This window comes from Ptychodera flava, unplaced genomic scaffold (genome assembly GCF_041260155.1).
Source record: "Ptychodera flava strain L36383 unplaced genomic scaffold, AS_Pfla_20210202 Scaffold_31__1_contigs__length_3010019_pilon, whole genome shotgun sequence".
In the NCBI taxonomy this organism is placed as follows: domain Eukaryota; kingdom Metazoa; phylum Hemichordata; class Enteropneusta; family Ptychoderidae; genus Ptychodera; species Ptychodera flava.
The window spans coordinates 1,957,051-1,975,682 of NW_027248353.1; the positions used below are offsets into that span (position 1 = coordinate 1,957,051).

Consider the following 18,632-nt stretch of genomic DNA (forward strand, 5'->3'; position numbering starts at 1 on the left):
GAGTGCTGATGATAATGGTATTTGTAACAAACATATGTTACAGTAACAACTGCAGATGGTGTTGTTAAAACAGTGAAAACTGTTCCAAAAAATCAGTCTACCTCCAGTAACACCTATTTGTATATGAGACATTACAGCATTCATGCCGAGTCATCCTTCAAAAGAATAATACACAAAGTGTACAACAATGAAAGAAAACTATTACCTCTAGTTGTAATTCAATATTACTTTGATGATGGCATTGAAAAAGAAATCAGTCTTCCAAACCATGGAAACCAAAAGAAGGCGGGGGCACCATTTTATAGAACAAAGCCAAGTACACTCCAAAACATTCGAGAAAAATGTCTAACCTTACCACCAAAAAAAGTAATAAGCTCATGTACAGAAGATGTTGGTGGTGTGATGGGGTGCAAGTCGGTAGGAGATATACCAAGGGACAGACGACAAGTATACAATGCTAAAAAAAATATAACAAACGCTTGTAAATCCAAGCGCGGCAGAGCACCTCAATCAATGTCTGGGGACTATGGTAAACTGTTTACTATGGCGGCTGAAAATGACTTTTTGAGATCAGTCCAATTTAATCCACAGCTGCAAACATTTTCAGCCACAAATCAACAGTTATGTGATTTGAAGCGATATTGTGGCAGTGACAATTACAAATGTATCCTTGGTATAGATCCAACATTTCGTCTTGGTGAATTTTACACAACTGTAACAACCTTTCCACACCCAATTTTGTGATCAAAGGTACGGATAATCATCCAACAATGCTTGGGCCAATCATGACTCATATGGGCAGAAAACAAATAGACTATGACTTTTTCTGTAACTCACTTAAGACCTTTGGTATTGATAGAGTAGTTGCATGGGGTACTGACGGAGAAACTGCACTGATAAATTCCTTTGAAAATGCATATCCCACTGTATCTGGCACATCTGTCCATCTTAGGTGTTTCGCCCATGTTGAAGATGACTTAAAGAAAAAATTGAAGTCTTTGGGTTTTGATCAAAAGAAAATACATGAGATCATTGCAGATATTTTAGGTTCAGAAATTGGAAATGTCAGGAGATATGGCCTAGTTGATTGTGACGATAGTGAGGAATTTAAAGACAGATTGTTAACATTGAAAGAAGAATGGAAATCTGATGTATTTCTTGATTGGCTTGAGAAACATTATTCTTCTATCATAGTAAACAACATGTTGAAACCTATCCGCATAAAGGCTGGTCTTGGAAACCCCCAAATAAGTGGACGAATATGAGAAATGAATCTATAAACCATGTACTCAAGGATCATACTGATTGGTTGAAACATGATGTTGTTGATTTTCTTGGAAAAGTTAAAACATTGGTAAATGAGCAGTATGAGGAATTGAAAAGGCCATTTTCAACATGGGAGAATACAGACTTGCTGATGGTTATAAACATTTGGAAGTAGCTGCTGTGAGATGGATGGAAATGTCAGATTCACAACGAAAATCACACTTGAGGCTTGTATTTGAAAGTGATAACATATGTCAACATGTTTCACCACTACCGATAACTAAACGGCTGTCAGTGTCCAAAGAAAACTGTCAAATTAAATGTTTAGCAGCTTGGCAGTTGGGTAAAATATGGTCAAGAGCTGAAATTATTTTATCACACCATGAAGTAATTAATTTGAATGAACATAAATACTGTGTCCTTGATGAGGATGACAGTTACTGTATACAAATTGGTAGATCAAAGAATCAACAAAAATTAACCTGTGAAAACAAATGTAAGCACTATACACAATTTAATGGAATATGTGAGCATGTTTTGGTTGTAGCTGAAACTTTGTGCCAACTTGAAGAAATTCTTACCCTGTACAAAAACCAAGGTGGTCCAAGTGTTTCCACAGTGTTGAAATCTACCATGCCAAAGGGATTGAGCAGAAAACCTGGTGCCCGAAAGGGTGCAAATAATTTGAGAATGCAGCCAATATTGGACACTGTCAACTGTACAATTGACCAACCTGTTGTCTGTCGGTACACTCAACCATACCACAATGCCAATCCATTACCTTGGCCTTTATTAAAGACTTGCCGAATGCAAAACGTTGTAAATCATGCAGTATTGAATTCCCAAGAAATTTTCTATGTGCCCCTTTTGATGTTATAATTGTTCACAAAGAGAGGTATGAATACCACAATAAAGAGGGCCAGTGGGTATACACTGAATGGAGACAACGTGATGCATTTTATGATGTTGATCCAAAATGCCTGCGTAAACGACATCCATACTTTTGGAAAGGTTTAGTTGTTGTACCTGATGCTGTCAGACAGCAATTAAAAACAGGACATTTTAAACACTTGGAGGAAATTTGAACATCAAATTTGAACACATTTCGTACAAATAAAAGGAGTGTCAGTAGGGGTGAAACATATGGATAGGTTTCACCTGAGGCAGTTTTTAGAAAAAGTTCACTGTATATGAATATTTGGACCGGAAAGCAAATTTTCAGCGTGACATTTTCATTAGCATTTAGTTTCACAGAAAACATATAAAGCTATATTTTGACATATGCAAATAGAATTTAGTCTGGTGACCAAGATGGCTGCTTCAATTTTGCATGATTTTAGCATGACAGAAATATCTCGAAAACAAATACGCCCAATCTTCTGGAAATTTGTATGGCGTAACTTGGACATATATGATATTGATTGAACTAAAAGGTTTGATGCTAGTAAATTATTCATTGAATACAATAAAAATGTCCCCAAGAAGAATACAGTTCATAGCTTGTTTTAGCTGTATTCAATGGATAAATTACTTAAATCATTTATATTACTTCAATCAATAAGTTATGTTTCTAAGTTACTCTGTGCAAAGCTTCAGATTATTTAGCCAAACACGTTGAAAATTGTAGCTGTCATCTTGGTCACATGTCAAATTCCTTCATATGTTTTCAGTTAAGGTTCCAAGACAAGAAATCAACCTTTTTATGCCAACAATTTTCTAGCGGTTAATAAGCTCAGTACCAAAGTAAATTATATATTTTGGAATGCCTAGATATAGGAAACATTTTGGTTACCATAGTGTCATCACTATTTACATAATTATCATGTGACAGGTAATTTGCATAACCTTTCAAAAATCGTTTTCCGTATGTTTTGTTTCAATTCTTTTAGATATATATACTTTGTGCGATTGCAAGCTGTCCTTTAGATCTTCAAAAGTGTGTCTCAGAATTTTTCGAAACCTTCTTAAACAGTTTTTTTAAGCCAGAAAAACTTCCAGAGCAGGGAATTTAACCCTAGTTTATTTCTTTAAAATTGTGCTAAAATAACAACTAGGCAAGATATAAAAAATGTGAGACACTTTTTTAAAGAGCGTTGTGACAGCTTGCATTCCAGCAAGTTTGAAAAAATATTTTGAAGTATTGAGATGAAATATAGGGAAAGGTTATGCAAATTATGCAAATTACCTGTCACATGATAGTTATGTAAATGGTGACACTGTGATTAACAAAATCTTCCCCTATATCTAGGCTTTCAGAAAATGTATAATGTAAGGGGGTGCTGAGCTTATTAACCACATGAGAATTATTGGCATAAAAAGGTCAATTTCTTATCTTGGAACCTTACATTAAACCATAATGAAAATGTACTTAAGATGTGCTTTTCAGACCAAAATACTGAAAGTGTTCATTCACTCTGAAATTGTTCTAAAAATGCCTAAATATAGGATGGAGCTCAGCCTTAAAAGATAAGTTGGTATCAAAAAAGACAACAAAAACTATAAACTAAGAAAGTATTCAGAAATCTGTTGACACATACATTTGTTGTATTTGTTAGTCCCCACGGACACCGTCCGGGGGGACTTATAGGTTTGGTCATGTCCGTGCGTGTGTGCGTCCGTGCGTGCGTGTGTGCGTGCGTGCGTGCGTCCGTCCGTTCACGCAGATATCTCAGAGATGCAAGAAGCGATTTCATTCAAACTTGGTACAAGGATTACTTCATATGTCATACAGATGCACGTCGATTTGTTTTGTGATACGATCCAATATGGCCGCCAGGCGGCCATTTTATTACGATTTTTTCATGTACAGAGCCATAACTCAGACATGTTTCAACCGATTTTATTCAAAGTTGGTACAAGGACATTGACCAATGTCATAGATATGCACATCAATTTGTTTTGTGATACGATCCAATATGGCCGCCAGGCGGCCATTTTATTACGATTTTTTCATGTACAGAGCCATAACTCAGGCATGTTCCAACCGATTTTATTCAAAGTTGGTACAAGGACATTGACCAATGTCATAGATATGCACATCAATTTGTTTTGTGATACAATCCAATATGGCCGCCAGGCGGCCATTTTATTACAATTTTTCATGTACAGAGCCATAACTCAGACATGTTTCAACCGATTTTATCAAACGTTGGTACAAGGACATTGACCAATGTCATAGATATGCATGTCGATTTGTTTTGTGATACGATCCAATATGGCTGCCAGGCGGCCATTTTATTACAATATTTTCATATACAGTGCCATAACTCAGACATTTTTAACCGATTTTATTCAAAGTTGGTACAAGGACATTGACCAATGTCATAGATATGCATGTCAATTTGTTTTGTGATACAATCCAATATGGCTGCTGTGTGGCCATTTTATTACGATTTTTTCATATGCAGAGGCATAACTCAGGCATATCTCAACCGATTTTATTCAAAGTTGGTACAAGGACATTGACCTATGTCTTACATATGTACGTCAATTTGTTATGTGATACGATCCAATATGGCCGCTAGGCAGCCATTTTATTACGATATTTTCATGTACAGAGCAATAACTCAGACATGTTTCAACGGATTTTATTCAAAGTTGGTACAAGGAGATTGACTAATGTCATACATATGCATGTCAATTTGTTTTGTGATACGATCCAATATGGCTGCCTTGCGGCCATTTTATTACGATTTTTTCCTGTCGAGGCCATAATACTCTAAGGCATATCTTAACCGATTTTATTCAAAGTTGGTACAAGGACATTAACCTATGTCATACATATGTATGTCAATTTGTTTCTTGATATGATCCAATATGGCTGCATGGCAGCCATTTTGTTACAATTTTTTCGTGTCCTTAGCCAAAACTTGGGCATGTCTCAATTAATGAAGAGGACTCTATCCTCTTAGGACATGTAATCAAAGTACCCATTAACAAGTGGGGACTGTGTCATCAACGATGACTTGTTTTTTGTTCTTTGATGTTCTGCATGTTTATCAAAAGTGACAGAGTCACTATAATTTGACCTGTTTTATCATTGACAACCCATAAAAACATACTCAAATGTGACTGGGAGATTAATAATGCCAATTTATCATTTGAGAAATGTGTGAAATTACCCAATTGAAGTAAACACCACTGTTAAATGTTCGTTTGGTGATCACCACAATGTGATAAAACTACAAGGTTTAAACAATGCTCTACAAACTAAATGTGCATTATTTTAGTTTTGGACACGTTTTATTTCACAGGGGCACTGGAGGATTTTAAAAAGTGTCAAGAAATTATAAAAAATTTTTTGAAAACCTAAAATTTTAAAATATTTGCTGCCAAACTTGCACACAAAATCATACCTTGTGCTTTTGTACTTTTTTGTGTATATTAATTCATTTTCCAGACAGGACAAGTCAGTGGAATGTCTGTGTTAATCTCCCAGTAACATAATACAAGTAAACAAAGTCTTTGATTATGTGAGGGTAGATACATGTATCTTGTATCTGAATGCAGGTCAGCGCTTGCCAGTCTGGGGTTAATAATACCAGCCCTGCATTAACCCCTGATCTGAGGTTTTTCTATACATGCAAACATTGTCTTTGGTCGACTGTTTTTAGACTTTGTCCTTTCAATATGTCCTTTGATAAACACTGAGTTTTTTTCCAGCCTTGTACTTCTGACACAGTACAGTACACAGTTCAGTAAGTGTACACTGATGTTGTGAAACCCAGTTCATGTTGAAATAAATTTAATGTTGTAAAATTATGTACTGTATGCATTCATGTATCACAGTTAAACAAGTGTATACCATGGAGAGGCAAGGGAGTTATTTTTATATTTTCCCAAAATTACCAGTTAAATCACACAATTATGATAAGAGATTGAATACTGAGTAATACTATGGTATAAACAAAATGACGATACAGTTTCTTCACATCTATACAATTTGTAATGAAATTAGGCAAGACAGTAATAAAAAACAGACCAGAAAGACAGGGTAAATAGAGCTAACACCAACAAAAATAAAACATTGCAATGACATTGAGGAGACTTCAACTAGAAAAGTAAAATATCAAAATGAGAAAAGAAGCAGCAGACCAATGACCTATTATGCGCAGGATTTTGAGCAGTTTTAAAGGGGCAAAGTTCTATCTTGTGACATTGTTCAGGTTATTTTTGTTTCATTGGAGATATTAGTAAGTGAAAGATACTGAATGATTGGTCTTTCTGAGTTACATTTGTAGCTACTTTTACGAGTCATTTAAAGACCTATTTGTCATTAAAACAATATTTTAAATGCACATTGTGGCTGCATATTTAGTATGCTTTATACAGTATAAATATTGTTAGTATATCTTCACTAAAAATGTATGACAAATTCAAAAATAGTGCATTTTCCTCTAATTTCCTTAAGAGGGCGCAATTTGTCGGCGCGATCATATAATTATTTTAACATAATTATATGACCAATGCAAATAAACCAACGAATTATTCATAAACCTACATATAAGAACAATAACAAACTCGTCGATGTTATATAACGCCCTCTTGAGTTGATAAAAATTACACGCGTGATAAAATTATAAAGAAACTGTAGTTGATAAAAAGCGTAGAGTAGAATCAAAGATTGTGATGAATGATTCATATACCTCCAAGTATTTGCCTGGCGATATAGATAAAAATCAATGAGTTTGTCGTAAACATTTGACAGCTTTCAGTCTCTCGAACCCGAAACCGAAAATGAATCCGAATCCGTGACTACTTTCATCTTTATTATTCTCGAATGCGGTTATCAAAATGGCGTCCTTTAGCGCAGCGGCGCGGCAGACGTAAAATGCCGGTGCGGCATGTCCTACATAATCCCAAATCATGAATCAGAGTAGGATTTGTGAAGTTCACAGCCTCCCCTGACTAAACAGGTACTGTAGTGACTGTGGGAGTACGTGTTCACACTGATATTTTCATGGTGGCCCATGATTTCGCCATGTAACACTTTGTAGTTCGACAGTGATTGAAATCACTTCAAAATATTCCGTTACGTACCTAATCCGTTCATTAAACCCAGTAAACCAACTGCTGTGGTCACGGACATTATATAAATATTAGATTATATGGGAAAAATTTTGTGGGTTGTGGAAATAATGTCATTTCGTTATTTCGCGATTTCGTTATGTATCTATTTCGTTGTTCATCATAAGCCCTACTACACCTGCCACCGCAACACTAGAGATGGGTCCGACGAGAGACATTGTTGATGATTCAATTTGCTGTATCTTTCTGTATCTCTGAAAACTAATACGGAATGATGCGGGCTAGAGAAACATTAATCGTACAAGGAGTAGGCAAAATTGACGTGGTTCGTAGAAGACGCTGTAATGTGATACAAAAAGAGCTATGGGATGTATGTGGGCGGGTCGTAGCATGAACCATTATTGAAAAAGGGTATAAACATCGTTTTGGGATAGAGGTGCCAAGAATGAGAAGTCGTTACGATATGTTAGTGTTTGACATGACATCATTTTCCCTTGCAAATTTCTGCGAGAGCTTAAGCCAGGTTAATGAGTTAGTGGGTGTGTGTGTCAATAAGTACGCACTAATATCAAGGGATTTTAAATTTGATGTCTCAACCACAGACAAATAGAGAAACAGACAATCAAGGCCGGCGCGGCATGCCTCAATTATCGCACGATATGGGGCACGATTCATTTATGCAAATTAGCGAAGGGTAGCCGAGGTAGCGGACCATAATTTCAACGTTTCATCTATTTTTATCTACTTAGCAATTGTTTAAAAGTATAGTACTTGCTAAATGTCAAACAATTACACCAAACTAGCAACCTAACGTGCCAATTAAGCGCAACACGGCGCGCACTATATTCTGAACTCGGATGGTTACGTCTGCCGTGTGTGCGTAACTAGTGCGAACAACTTCATCGACTGTACAGCCACGGGACGTTGTACAGCACATCTACCGAACACTAAGTACGTTCCTGGTTTTCGTTCAACTTCAAGTTAGAGAAGGATATAGTGGTAAGTGCTCACGGCTTTGTATTCCTATAAGACACTGTTCGGCTGTTATGAAGCTAATAACTCTTTCCCTATTTTTGTCGCGGGTAACTTGTGAGCTGCAGCGGCTTCTATCAGTCACTCGACCCCCTTGCTGCGAATCCGTAGCCTCTGCCACTCGGGTAGGTTGGTCATTGGAGTGGTAGGGCTACGATGTGTAATACGCAAATATCGCACAGGATACGGCCTTCGCCAGAAATTTTCAAAGACACAAATGTGACATAACTTTTCAAAAAGGACCTTGTCCGGTGTTCATATAACCTACCCGCTCAATAATTACTCGGTATTTGTAATTTACTCTCCTCCTAATGGATTTTTCGCAGCAAGACCGACGATCGCCTTGAAATAACCGCCATCTTGAATTTAAAGCTGCTTGACCCATGACGTCATGCAAGTCTCGCAAGTTCCCGTTCCTACTTCATTTGCATTCAGATATCAACAAACAACATGTGCGCTGACTAGTATTGCTGTCTCAGCATTGTCGGCTACGTTATGCGAATTTTCGCGTGGTAAAAAGTGAATGAATAGAAAGCAAATTACTTTTAACTTGTGAATAAAATATGTAATAAGTTAATAAATAAAATAAATTGTTGAATGACACTAAACTTGTCCAACTATTATCCATCATGCAAATTATGTTAAATTCCCCAGAGAAATTTTACATTATAGATCATGATGTTCTCCATCACATGTAACACAAAATAAATGCAACGATCATTTTATTTACCATATCGTAATATTAAACAAACTTGGTAGAGCTGATGTGTGGAGTTGCCCTTATTTTCCTTTACATCTTTCACATTTTCTGTTTTATGAATCTGCCTTCCAATGGAGACTCGTCTGTAACCTTTTGCGATCTCCTCAAAGACTTCTCCACAGTTCATACATTTGACCTCCATAATGTTTCTGAACTTGAACTGAACCAACACCCTAACTCCTTACTAATTTCACATGAAGGACCACTTATTATTATTATATCCTTTATTAATCCAATATAAAAAAATGAAATGTGGTGTGGTGTACACAGTCTAAAAAGAAATATTCCACAATAGATAAAATATAAAGAGATCACACAGATTAAAAAGCACAGTTCCAAATAACAGACAAAGCACTTGTCGATCAACAACAATACAATTTAAATAATTCTAACAGTAGCCATTAATGAGTTTGTTTTTTTGTTTTTTTCACCTGTTAGAAAATTGGTTTAGAATTCTCACTGCTGAGGGTACAAAAGTATTTCTAAACCTGTTTGTGTGGCACCTTTATTGAATAGTATCTGGTACCAGACCTCATTTGAGTGAAATTACTATTCAGTTGATGCGTTTTGTCAGACAATATAGTTGTAGATTTGTTTTTCACTGATCTCATATACAAGTCATCAAAACTATACAATTGTACGCCTAGAATATTCCTAGCAGCTTTGATGATACGATTTATCTGAACTTTATTAGAAGAGGAAATACTACCACCCCAGCAAGAAATACAATAACAGATGATTGACTCAACTGTTGATCTGTAAAACATATGCAAAATGTTCCCGGATACACCAAATCTATGCAACTTACGCAGAAAATACAATCTTTGCTGACATTTACGGTTTTCCATATTCACATGGTCATCCCAAGAAATCATGTTTGTAAGAAGGATCCCAAGATATCTATAACTATTTACCCTTCCAACCTCCTCACCTTTGATTTTTAACGGAGGTGGACTGATTTTGTTTTTCCTGAAATCAATTATCATTTCTTTTGTTTTCTTTACATTCAAAAACAAGCTTAAGTTATTATCATCACACCATGTAACCAATCTGTCCACTTCTTGCTTATAGATTGTGTCCTGATCTGCTGTAATGAGGCCAATTAAAGACTTGTCGTCAGTAAATTTGTAAAGCTTATCATTACTGTCCGCATGTATGGTGGAACAATCAGATGTAAATATGGTAAATAATGACGGTGATATAACCGAGCCTTGAGGCGAGCCGGTATTTGTCAATCGCACATGCGATCGTATTGAATTTACCTTGACAAACTGTGGTCTCCCAACCAAAAAATCTGCAACCCAATAAATTAACTGCCTGTTTACTGACATATTTTTCAATTTTCTGATTAATAAGTTTGGTGAAATAGTATTAAATGCATCTGAGAAGTCCACAAATAAAATTCGAACAGATGCATTGGAAGTATCAAGGTGTTGTGTGAGGGTATGTAGAAGACAGAGAACTGCGTCTTCCGTACTCCTGTGTTGGCGGTAAGCAAATTGCAGTGGGTCTTGGTACGGTAATGTTTGAGAAACCAAATATTTTAGGAGGATTAACGACTTAAGATGTCGTAATGTGCGCCTGCATTATACAATTATTTTTATACAACTATTTTTATACAATTATGTTTATTTATAAAACAAAAGACTCTTTCATAATATGCATGTCAAGCCCCCTCCCCCTTCCAAATTAAAAAAAATGAAATATAAAAAATGCAAAAACACAACTCATTCCAAATTTCTTTTCTTTTACTTCCTTTTATTTACAATATTTACATTTCCGGGATTTTTTTGCGAAAATATGCACAACGTTGCCGACAATGCGAAGTGTGAAAGACGATGGTCGAGCGCACGTGTTGTCTGTTTACGTCTGAATGCAAATAAACTAGAACGGGAACGTGCGAGACTTGCATGACGTCATGGGTCATGCAGCTAAAATTCAAGATGGCGCTGACTTCAAGGCGATCGCCGGTGACAGTTGGAAAAACCCGTTAAAAGTTGGTAAACTTGAGGAATACCTAGACATCTTCCGATGGATAGATGCTAAATGGACTTTGGACCAAGTCTTTGGAAATTATTTCTGTAAAGATCGAAAATTGGCGTTCAAATTCGCGCCGTTCGAAATTCCGTGCGCATCGGCATAGTGCATGTGTAATACTATCCTGTGCGATATTTCAGTTCTTCACATCGCAGCCCCCACTCCCAGCAGAACACGTCAAGGAGTGGCAGGGCTCGTTTTCGCAGCAATCGACCCCCGGCCTTCGGTATGAATGAAACATGTAATATCATTATCATCTCGAAAGTACGTCCTCAGATTTTTCGATGCTCATAGCACCATGGAGGCTCCTGCTACCTCCATGATAGCACTTTGAAAGACTTTTAGTGGAACCTTGTAACGTCGGGAACGCAGCCGAATGGCTCGACAGATACATTGTATGCGGTGGGACGGCTTATAACGCCGGGAACACACACCACGGTATATTCAGGGCACAGTTATACGTGGGGTTCATTACACAGCGGCCGCCGTTATGTAATTGATGCAGGGCCAGGCCGGGCCGAATAAAGAGAGGTCGGTCAGTAAGAGTTAATAATGATTATATGATGAGACTACAGTGCACAGTGTTCTTCTATTTTCTAGGTCTCGTTTAAGTTATAATGTGAAAGCGATGTCAATGTCATTCATGAGCGCAATGTTTGCTTGCTGCGGTTTCGTAGCCCTACGGAACCGCAGCAAGATGTTTGCAAACTTCCTTCCGCCATGGAGGTTACCTCGCTTCAACGCTAACTACAAGATGACCTTAGCCGCAGTGTGGTACATCGTGTTTTGCTTTCCATTAAAATACCTTTAAACCTTCGATTTACTACTGTCAAACCGTAGCCTAAAACGTTATTTATCCATGCCAACGATCAACGATTAAGTCATTGTTACTGCCAACTTGTACCTCTCGATCGTACGCGCCCTACCCGCGATCTGCTGGGACGTCTTCTCATTGTTTACTGAATGTTCAACAAAATAACATCAAAAAACTAAAATTGGCATGCGTATAAACGCATCTGTTGACTGTGAAGAGAAAATGTACGCAATCAATCATAAAAATGTAAGTGGCTGACCTCTCCTACTGGCTGAGTTGGTCGGCGCGGGCACTGGCCGAGCTCGAAACTGGCAGACCTCTCTGGTTACCGGCCGGTCCTAGTCCTGCGTACGACGCTGTGTGTTCCCGGCCTTATACGGCCTCTCCCCGCCCCGTATAACTCTGGGGACACACAGCATTGTGCGAGCTGGGCTAGGGCCGGGTCCATCAAAGTCGCCAAAAACTACGAACAGTCTGCGCGCTGCGCTTGGTCGTAAAAGTGTCTCTGCATTTTGTGTATCGAAACAGCTAAATTGTTTGTTTAGAAGCCAATTTTCCCAGGAAAGGTGCATGATATATTCTAGCTGTGGAAACGCAGCTATCTGTTGGCGGGGTTGCGTGCGTCTTCATGTGGGTCAAAGGTCAACCCCGTGGTGGGGTTGACCTTTGACCCACATGAAGACGCACGCAACCCCGCCAACAGATAGCTGCGTTTCCACAGCTAGATATATTCAGTAAAACGTCACGAAACAAGAAAGATATGACAAGGTAGAGGTGCATGAGCACAATTAGCGACAAGAGAGTATGGAATATTGGGGTCGAAACGGACAGGGGTCGAGGTGACTTACTCCGAGTCCTACTGCAGCTATTATTTTTTTTATGAGCTCTGTCTACAAAAACCTCCAATCTTTCAGTGGAAGCGCAAATGGTGTTCGTCTTGGCCATGTCAAACATGCGCTTCCACCGGAAATCTGGAGATTTTTGGAGACAGAGGTCATTCTTCTTTTATTCAGTTGTCCCTTTATCCTCTGTTCAGTCCTTTACCCAGTGAATGTAAACCTTTGACATTGGCGTCACATTGCCTTTGACTGAGCATTCGAATCCAGCTTAGAATACCTAGGCTGGTTCAAACATTCAATAATTGTTGTATTTAAGGAATGCTCTTTCCCCTATATATTTCCTCGTCAACATATAATATATTTGAAGTTTTGGCCTGGGTGAAAGAGATTTTATTACATTATATCAACAAGTGAAGTAAGAATACGTAGACTATGTGTTTATTATAGTATTCTTGGGAGTTTGAAACTAAATCTTTGCTAATAAATATAAAGTTTACAAGCAATAATTATTGTTTATCTAGCATATCCTTTGGGAAAAAAATTAATCAGAAAGTCAGCAATGCTGAAGGGGTAAGCCTAATTTATGTTTCACGTTCCATAATCATGTACCAAATTCCCATGTCTTATGGTTTGCGATTCACTCAGAATTTAATTCAGACGTGTGGCTGATTTTGCTGAGAATAAATCAACATGGAAGCATGAACAATGTTTATTTCCTGGCATGCTGTACTATCAATACATCTTCAAGATTTCAGTGTGTTAACGCTCATGGTATGTTTCAATTCCCAATAACAATCAAAAGCTATGTTTCTTGTACCAAACTAAACTAAGGGAGACTTCAGTAATTATTAGCAGGTGGGTCGAGGGTTAATGGATATGCATGAGATTGCCAAAGGAGACCCTCCCATCCCTCTTTTTCTCAAATTCTGCCCTCCCCAAAGCCTGTATTTACAAATCAAATGAAACCCTCCTCTTCTTAACATCAAGACAGCAAATTCTCTGACATATTGGGGAATAGCAATTCTGTTTAAATTTTAATATAATAAAATTGTAAATTGCAACATCAATGGTCTCCACAATTGGATTGAAAAATTGTGCTGCCTCATTTCCATATTTTAGCATAACATTGGCATACTATTTGCATAAAATTTGAGTACCTGTCACAACTTTCCGAAATATGTCACTCTACACTGTAGACATAATGATCACATAATAAATACACTCTCAAAAAGCAATCGAGAATAACAACTTTGTAACTACATGGAACTTCACTGTGTAACAAGTGAAGTTACATGTAGCATAAAGCCTGTCAGTTTTCTAAAAAAAAATTCGTTTGAAATTGAAACACTTCGTAAGCGGATTGACAATGAAAAATACTTAACGGTTTAATCCTTCAAAAACTACCGCAAAAATGCAGAGTTGAAAGATAAGTCACATTCCAAAGTGGCCTTATCTGCTTAGTATTTTGTTATATGTTTGTAAGTGGGTAATTCCAACACTCTGCCACATTTAATGGCCCTGTGGAGAACTCTGATCGTAAAATACAATTTTATACTCTTTTAATGGGGTCCGGTAGCTGTAAGTTTGATTAAATTTTAAAAATTGCAGTCTGTGCTATTTGAAGGGGAAGTTTACCAATGATTTTTACATGTGTGCTAGCTTCTGGGTTGCTTATGGGAAAGCCATTTTCGCCATTTATAACTCCCATGTCTTTTTTACAAAACCAGGTAAAAGTAGTGACAGAAGTTGCAGTTTAGGGCTTCATCAACTTGATTTATTTTGAATCATGGGAAAAAAGTGCCAAGGTTGTAGAAGTGGTGATAAAGACAACAGAGTCACAAGCTTTCATTTTGAACTCACTGCGGTGTGTATGTGATTTGTTCTTTTAAAGCTATAGGAGTTGGGTGAAGATGTTGTCATGGATACCTGTCCTAGGACACTACCATGGATCCCAGTCCTGAGGTTGCTGTCATGAATTTCTGTCCCAAGGATGTTGATCATAAAGTGATATTGTAAGGTCTGAATAATTTTCCTATGCAGTATAAATATATGCCAGATAGACTAAAATAGTATCATTCATCTAGAAGTCATGTTATCATGGTACAAATAGTAATACTGGGCAACAGTATGTGTGTACATATAGGAATAAATATGACAATTTTATGCATTTGTTGTTGTTACTTCCTTGTTTTGTCATAGTTGAGCAAAGGCACTTCTGCAGTTGTGGACTCAAATAGCCAATGGCTCATTTGCATATCAACCAATCCGATCACTTAAAAAAAAAGATAAACAAGATGTCATCAACATCAAACACTCACATGATGAACTATGTGTATGCTATACATAAATTTTATTCCAAAGTATCACTTTGTTTGTTTTTCAATCTTTTAGGCCAAAAATGCAATGTTGGTTTCTCATCCTCGAATGTATTAATCTAGAGCAACTGCATCAACCTCCCTCCTAAAATATCAGGGGCTGTGCCATATTCATGTAGCTAAAATTATCAATTGCCAAGAAAATTGCAAACATGATAGCCTGTGCATGTTTGGTAAATAAACATTTTCCTGGTGCCTTGGGATTCATCAACTGTCTCAGAATGCTGCACATGCTCTTGTTCTTGCATCTTGCAAATTTCTTGGGGGCATATGCTCACAGAATATGAAATTGATGGACTGGAAGATCAGGCTTCATTACAGTCTAGAGTGTTTTAACTGAAGGAAATTTGGCATTGTAAATAGATCACGTCTCCCATACAAAGTCATTTGAAAATATGAGAATGAAAGTTACCTTGTTAGCTCCCATAGCCATATGTATACATGGCAATGGAAGCTATTCTTATAGGCTAGGAAAATGTCTGTATGTATGTATGTCTGTATGTCTGTATGTCTGTATGTCTGTCCGTCAACATCAAAAACTCCAAAACCGCTGCACATTTCATCTTGATATTTGGTGTGTACATGGATGATGGGCTGTAGATGAGATTTTGTTCAAATGAAGTTGTCATTGCCAAAAATATGCAAATTAGTGCCAAAAAAGGCGTTTTTGGTAAAAAATCTCCTTCTTCATAACCGCTGGTCAGACAGCTTTGATATTTTGTATACAGGTCCCTAGCGATAACCCAATTTGGATTTGTTCAAATTGTGATGAAATATGCAAATCTGTATTTTTAAGGAATTTTTTTGTCATTTTTGGTCAAAAATTTATTTCATCAAAACCGCTTGTCTGACAGCTTTGATATTTGGTATACAGGTCCCTAGGGATAGCCCAACTTTGATTTGTTCAAATTGTGATGAAATAAGCAAATCTGTATTTTTAAGGAATTTTTTTGTCATTTTTGGTCAAAAATTTATTTCATCAAAACCGCTCGTCTGACAGTTTGATATTTGGTATACAGGTCCCTAGGACTAGCCCAACTTGGATTTGTTCAAATTGTAATGAAATAAGCCAATCTGTATTTTTAAGGAATTTTTTTGTCATTTTTGGTCAAAAATTTATTTCATCAAAACCGCTCGTTCTGACAGCTTTGATATTTGGTATACAGGTCCCTAGGGATAGCCCAACTTGATTTGTTCAAATTGTGATGAAATAAGCAAATCTGTATTTTTAAGGATTTTTTTGTCATTTTTGGTCAAAAATTTATTTCATCAAAACCGCTCGTCTGACAGCTTTGATATTTGGTATACAGGTCCCTAGGGATAGCCCAACTTGGATTTGTTCAAATTGTGATGAAATAAGCAAATCTGTATTTTTAAGGAATTTTTTTGTCATTTTTGGTCAAAAATTTATTTCATCAAAACCGCTCGTCTGACAGCTTTGATATTTGGTATACAGGTCCCTAGGGATAGCCCAACTTTGATTTGCTCAAATTGTGATGAAATAAGCAAATCTGTATTTTTAAGGAATTTTTTTGTCATTTTTGGTCAAAAATTTATTTCATCAAACCGCTCGTCTGACAGCTTTGATATTTGGTATACAGGTCCCTAGGGACAGCCCAACTTGGATTTGTTGAAATTGTAATGAAATAAGCCAATCTGTATTTTTAAGGAATTTTTTTGTCATTTTTGGTCAAAAATTTATTTCATCAAAACCGCTCTTCTGACAGCTTTGATATTTGGTATACAGGTCCCTAGGGATAGCCCAACTTGGATTTGTTCAAATTATGATGAAATAAGCAAATCTGTATTTTTAAGGAATTTTTTTGTCATTTTTGGTCAAAAATTTATTTCATCAAAACCGCTCGTCTGACAGCTTTGATATTTGGTATACAGGTTCCTACAGATAAACTAAATATGATATACAGAATATATGATGAAATCTGCAATTTTGTATTTTTGGTGCAATTTTTGCCATTTTTGGTCAAAAAATGTGTGTCTCAATGATCAAAGTTCAGTGTCCTCATGTCTCTAATTTTTAAATTGTTCAATTTCTCATTTCTTACCTTTCCATAGGAAGGAAGCATGCTACATTCATGGATGAAAACTACCACTGACTGAGGCTGAGGAAGAAGCCATTGACAGGCACTTTTTGTCACAGTAACAAAGTCTGAAGCTGAAAAATACCTAGTGCAGGGAAAAGTTTTGTACAACAGGGACTGGAAATAACTGAAATGCCATGTTAAAAGCTGAACCATAGCATAAGGAAAGCAAACATTTACAGGAGACTACAATTTCACATAGACTAATCCTAGGCAATGCAAATGCAGGATCATATTAATTATCACACTGGTATGATTAGTCCAACCTCCACATGGATTGCATCTTCATATAAATGATACATGTACAAAGGAGTAAAATTGATAGGATGATGTAATTCTTACAAACTTAAATAACTTTTATCCCTAGACACAAGGACAATGTATTTAAGCATACATATATGCCATGTCACTTTCTTGCTGATATTATAAAAATTTGCCAGCCATTATTATTTTAATGTCTGGAGCTATTACTCTGGCATTGGTGAACCGAGGAAAGTGTATCATGACCCACATATGTCCAGTAATTTACTTCAAATGTGATAAGATCTGAAATGTCAATGCAATGGCCTGCTATCAATTTCACTTTTTATTATGCAAAGGGTAATACAGAAAAACAGCAATACTTTGTTAGTGATTTTGTGTCTTCTCACTGAATGCAAGCACAAACATTGTGAATTTCAAATAAGATTTCATTCAAACACATTTCTTTTTATCACATGTAAGAGATCTCTATAGTATATATTTCAATTAAAGCACCTATTTACCAATTTGAACTGTATCATCTTTTATGAGTTCTTTTTCAGGGGGTGTCAAGTTACATAATGTAAGTTTCATTATGGGTGAAGAAGCTCAACATCACCTTAGAGTTTGATGATGTTGAGTATTGTGACTTTGATGGAAAAATGCCTTTACAGATATTTTCTTTGCATGTGTGTTTTAAAGGGCCATTATTTGTAACTTTTGACCATTTTTTACCTTGGAAAATTCCATGTTAGAGGCTCATATTTGTTGCAAAATGTTGTTTTACGAAGAAACAAACATCATTAGTGATGTTATAGCCACATAAAACTGCTAATTTTTGTTCAAACGTGTTGCCCTTCCGAGCTCGTTTGTTGACGTCTGGCATGTACAAGTTCACGTTTATTGCGGGATCAAAACAACATTGCGTCGTGGATTGCCAGACATCTGGCTACGCAACGTGCTCAGACAATGGACTACGACGTAAGTACCGGGCATAAGTAATGAATATTTATTTTGAAATTGCTGTAAATGGCTCGCACAGGTGCAGAAGAATGCCAACGTTGCACCTCGTGTGTCAACAGAGTTTGTATTTCTGTCCGGACAAAAATTGAAATTTTCGTTGTAAAATCACATGTTATTTAG

General features: G+C 36.8%; 1 long non-coding RNA gene across 1 annotated transcript; it reads left to right on the forward strand.

Moving 5' to 3' along the window:
* The first annotated feature begins 7,997 nt into the window (after positions 1-7,997).
* Positions 7,998-18,372, forward strand: LOC139127395 (uncharacterized). Its single transcript, XR_011550993.1, has 3 exons — positions 7,998-8,292; positions 14,667-14,792; positions 17,224-18,372. It is a non-coding gene; the product is annotated as an uncharacterized lncRNA (long non-coding RNA).
* Positions 18,373-18,632: the final 260 nt, after the last annotated feature.